Source organism: Sinohyriopsis cumingii, unplaced genomic scaffold, assembly GCF_028554795.1.
Source record: "Sinohyriopsis cumingii isolate HCF-2022 unplaced genomic scaffold, ASM2855479v2 utg000229l, whole genome shotgun sequence".
Lineage (NCBI taxonomy): Eukaryota > Metazoa > Mollusca > Bivalvia > Unionida > Unionidae > Sinohyriopsis > Sinohyriopsis cumingii.
In genome coordinates this window covers 548,750-554,749 of record NW_028315879.1, presented here as the reverse complement: position 1 = coordinate 554,749, position 6,000 = coordinate 548,750, and positions in this window count along the sequence as shown.

Genomic DNA, 6,000 nt, shown 5'->3' with positions numbered 1-6,000 from the left:
TAAAACATCATTATAAAATAATCGCTGCATAATTCATCTAACTTCCTAATAACATTACAATACATCACATTATCGACCTAATGAAGATTCTTTTAAAATAATAATTGTACTTGTTTCACATTTTGGAAATAAGGAACAGTTTTATAATAACTGCTTCTGAAAAGAAACAACATTGTTGATGAGTGACGAAATGAGTACGTACTCTATAAAACTTGAACACACGCTGTGCATTCTTTCAAAAGATTTGGTTACTGAATGATCGAATTAATTTCGCTGATGAGCGAATAATGATTACACAGTACCAATTAGAAAGAAATTTATAGGACATCTCTTTTCTTGCCAAGTAGTGGTTGAAATTCCAATTATTCCAGTTCATAGTTTATTTCCTCCGAGATGGTTGACTAAACATTTTCTGTACAGACTTGGGTCTATCAAACATTGAGCTCTCGCATACAATCTCAATGAAACTAATTTGCATTACAAACAGACTACATAGTTTTAATTTTCCTTAGATTCAACCAAACGGGGATATTCTTAGAGGCATTAATACAGTTAACATGATCTAATGTTAAGTCCATCTTCTTAAGAAGCTGGAAGCACATTATTTGGTGTTTTCTCTCTCTCTCTCTCTCTCTCTGGAGCCCGCTGAAATGTTTCCGGGGACGGAAGGGCAAACATATACTGGTCAGCTGTTAAGGTTTACGGATGTAGGCTAAAACATGCTTATAGGTTAAATCGGGGGTGGGGTGGGGGTGTAAGTTCCCCTAGAGCCCGGTGTGCAGGCGTCCATACTCACTCTACAACAATGGAGATACAGAGCTCGTAAGCGAAGGACGGCGAGAGATTGATATGGTAATAAACTGGTTTCGTTACTCCATTAAACATTTTTTTCGATTATGTTGGTTACTGAGAGACGATTGTTATAGCGATGTAGTATCCAAACCCGAGGTTGTCTTTGGCAGAGTTTCACTGTATAATATACTACTTTGAGATAGTATATGGACATCAGTTTGAAATATGCAACCATTAGGGCCCATATTTAAATAGCACAGTACTCCCTCGTTATAACGCTGTCCCCGTTGATCATATAATTTACCAGGTTATAGTGAGTCCGTCTTATAACGAATTACATCTACAATTGTATTACCACATACTTAAATGGGGAACGTGACTTTTTAACTGGACCAGAGTTATAATAAAGGGCGCTATAGTGGGAAAGTATTGTATTAAAAGCTAAAATTTTTAATCCATACTATTCTTATACACATTCCAATTACTATTATCACTTGTATACATAGTTATTAGTATTTTATTATGTAATTCTAGCATTATGATGTTTGATGATTAACCTATCTTCATATTGAAATAAAATTTTGGTGTAAATTAAATTTATGGAAACCATTTTCTATTTATAAAAGCACCTCTGCTTTTCCAAATATTTGCCAGATGAGCTCACTCGTGTGCCATAAAATACGTTCATCGTGAAACCCTCAATTTTACTATTTTTTTTTTAAAACGGTTTCCACACTCTGGTGCCACATACAAGAGTTGTCGTCGTGAAAAACGGCATCAAATTTTGTATTCAAATTCAATATGTTAAAACAATGTAAATAATTACACAGAAAATGATGCTGACATTTTCCAGATTAATTTTTTAAATTAATCTTTTAATTTTAATTAACCTAAACCGTTCATAGTGTTCCCTACAAATGTAATAACCTATAAAACATTTTAATGTTTTATTGATTATTACATTTGTAGGGAACACTATGAACGGTTTCGTTTTGTTGCTTTTTTTTTTTTGTTATCTCTGGGCGATACTGCACAACCTTATTATATGCTCATTTGTTTTCTCCATTACTTAATATTTTCAGAACAAAGAAGTTTTTTTTTCTTCTTTCTCCAGACTGCATTGCGTCATACCGTGACTTACTTGGATAAGATTGTGTATTCCCCCCGGAACTACCAGAAATAAAATGAGTTTGCTTCGAGTAGTATTTCCTTTTCATTTTGTGATGAATAAGTAACTGAAAGTATTTTATCAGTTTCAATCGAACATTACTTGTTTTCGATGTTGCAATTTTAAATAATCCCGTCAGTAATGACGTCTGAATATTACGTAATAATGTTTGTTACTGTTAGGGGGGCATCGACTCTCAAAGATAAGCACCACATTTTCTCCCTGCATTGTATAGGGTGTCGAAACGGGTTCATTTTATCGCAGATAAAAATAATAAAAAAAATAATTCGAAAAAAATGAGTATACGGTAAATATCTAACTACATCTGAATGGAGAACATCAACTATTTTTTCTAAGCGATGCCTGACGTAATGCAGTATCGCTTACAAGAAACAGACATCGTTCATATTTTCCCATACAAATGCAGTAATAGTACGACTTTAATATTTGACTCCTTTCAGCAGAATTAAGTGCCGTTTTATGCTCGATCAGTTCTGTGACTACAGATCCAGAACTATGTATGGAACTCAAGTTGAAGTCATTAGGATTCAGTCAGCCACTTACGGTGCAAGTCTGGCTGCCAAATATGGAACTGAGAAGCTTGTGAACAGTGGCGGAGAATTATTACAGCCTGGAATAATATGTTTGAGCTTTGTACCGACTGTATAACAAATTGAACATGTAGGTGGAAGCTGTTGAGTAATAAGACATCGAGATGATATCAGAATGGTTTACTTGCCGATAAATATTTCTACTAATATTATAGTAATATTTCTTAGTACAGAAATGATATCAACATTAGACTTATAGGAAATAAAAATTAAAAATAATTTATCAGTGCAGCACATGTTTACATTAGCACTGTTTGCAGTAAGTCGTGTTGCATGTATACAAATCTTGCAACACTGATACGTTTATCATTGAACAATAATGTATGGATTGGTGAATAAAGTTGCTTGAAGAAAAACTAGATTTCAAATTAGGATGTCCATTTTCCAAGTATTCATTTTTAAATTCTCTGCGTCTCTGGCAATGAAGCCACCAGAGTTTACCTATAGAATTACGTAGTTGACTTATTCAATCTAGTCTTTTTGTCTAGTCTAAAATACTCTAGAGTACACCAAGTCTTAAAGGTCAACTCATGGTCAGTCATGGTCATTCATAGTCAGTCATGGTCAGTTATAGTCAGTCACATGCTTAAGGTCACTATATCAAGAAATTAGCCTGTATTAAGAAGTCATGTGAATTAAGAAGATGCTTGTCCTCCTTCCCTGAAGTCACTGCGCAGGTTTGATTATATGGCATTTGACAGAAGTTAAGGGACAGTGTTTACTTCATCATTGTTTACTTACAGAGCAGTCTGTTAGTTTCATTACTCACTGAGCCTGAGTTGTTTTATTTCGTTTACTCTTTGAGCCTGAGTTATCTTATATCCTTAACGATGTAAACCTGAGTTGCTTAAATTATGATGCACTACGGGCCTGAGTTGTCATATTTCCTTTTCAGTGTGAGTCTAAATTGTCTTATTTCCGTTTAAACTGTACGTGCAACTTTTTGTCATTTCTTAGACATGTACTATTGTAGTATACTAATAATCAGGTGTACATGTACAGCTGAGATGACAAATCAAGTGTACTGGTTAAAACGGAGATGACAAATCAGGTGTACAGGTCCCGATAGTCCGATATTAACGGGTTTCAAACCCATAACATAGTAATTTGTAATAGTAAAGTTTGAAATGTTAGCAATTTAATCATTAAACGTTTTATTCTAGATCCACTACCCATTCCCTTCCACTCCCTCCTCTAAATAAAAACCCACCATAGGTCCAGACTTTATTCCAATCACTAAAATTCCCAGCATGAAGAAATCACTGGAAGGCGCTCTATCGCACATCACTGCTACTCTACCTCCATACTAGGATCCTAATATGGAACACAGAAGAAGCTGTGCAAACAGTGGATAATAATTACCGCAGTCTGGAATAAGTAGTTTTTCTGATATCTGAAGGCAGTAATATATACAGAGACAAAAAATGTAGCCCGCTAAATATTAAGCTGTGGAATAGTGTGGATTCCTACTGTTTGAAATAGCTAGGTTCATTCCGAAACCAGAGTAGCCAATCAGCAAGAAAGAAATATTTATGTTTTTATGTATACCGTAGATTGGTTATCATCCTGTAATTTAGACGGGAGAATGAAAGCTTCAGATCCATTTCAACACGTCTGTGATGTGATACAGACTAAAGACTAAAGCTGACTTTATTTAAATCCTATTCACTCATTGGGAGTGTGTGTGTGTGTGTGAAGAACAGTCGCTCACTTGGTAGAGCGCCCGATTCATAATCCAAGAGCCGCTGGTTCGAACCTTGTAATTGTTGTTTAAACATATTAAAACTATGATTTACAATATAAAATAAAACTACTGCTCTGCTAATTTGCCAACATTTTTTTTGTCTTATATGATCATTGTTCAATATCAATGCTCAAAAATTTTACATAGACAATTTTTTACAATCCCTTTTTTTTGCAGGACACATCATTTAAGAGTGTTCTTTGTGTCTTAAAACCTAATTTTCATATATTTAGCTTAACATTTATCTTCTTTACTAAATGATAAATAAAGCCTAAATTTTGATTCAACAGAAAGAATCAGTAAGTACGTTTAAAATGTAATATTTTTTATGTGATTGGTTTACACCATACTATAAAACTATTTTCACAGGTCAGTGAATAAAAAAATAGATTTCGTCTGACTCAGGGTCCGACCGGCCCAAATGGATACATGGAGATTTTCCAAGGTAAAAGCAGGGGATGGAGACGGGATATGAGAAACCCTTGGGGATGTCCACCTCAGGCCTCAAAGTGTGTAACTTTAAGCATTTATCGGGGTTCGAGGGTGGGTGAGTGGAGACCAACGTTCCGACAGACGTTTGACTATATATAATTGGGATTACAGTGTTTGACAAATTTGATAAGTGAATTGTTCTTCTAGAACTAAAATGCTAATCATGTTATTGTGAGAGAAATTCCATTAATAAATGCCATGACAATTATAAAAAAATTATATTGTTATTTTTATACTATTTCTTAAGAATTGTTTCTTATGTGAAAATTATGTATATCGGAGAACATAGTTTCATATGTCATAATCGTTAGGATACTGTAATTATTTCGTTGTATGCCCGACGTTCATGACGATGATCACCTTACCATTTCAAAATGTTGGCAAAATTTCATGCAAACAAGTTTGAACAAAAGATAAACCCATCCCAGTCCCTTCAACAAATTTACAAGATGGAGTCCTATCGCAGGAGAAATACTGTAACATCCACTAGAATTCAATGTCCATTATTTGCTGAATCAACGTTTCAGCGATATCATCTATGTGTTCTCGGGGGTCAAAAATAGCCCCCTCCCCGCCCCCGCAGAAATATTTTAAAATCATGCATAAATTTCTGTTTCAGCAATGTACTCCTGAAATTTCCAATAGTCAAAATTATTTTCCGAAGGATAGGCCCAGGTCCCATCGGACTCGTAATCCAAGGGTCGCGGCTAAAATAACCGCCCGGCATAGCTCAGGTAGGCTGCCTTAGGTGTGTCCACGAAAAGCACTTAGCTTCCGTTTCCTCGATAACATAAACCAATGATGTGGTTAAAGTGCCGTTAAAAACCACGCAACCAGCCAACCCATTCCCAATCACCCAATAATGATCATGTTCCATAAGAAATGTACTGGAGAAAAAAGATTCTATAAAAATGTCATTGCTTTTCAGTAACCAAAGACATATTGTAGGTATGTCACGTCTCCGAAGCCTAATTCGGAATATCCGTCATTCTATACTGATGCATACGGTTGACCAAGTGTCGGTAGACGGATTTCAACTTTACCCATAGATAATAAGTCATAAATGAAGCTGAAAAATTGAAAATCTCAGAAAGCATAAAACTTATTTGGAAAAATAAGGTATACCGAATACCTTGCTTTAAAGCTCGTGTTTATCGTAATGATCTATCATTAAAAAAACACTTTCTGTTTCT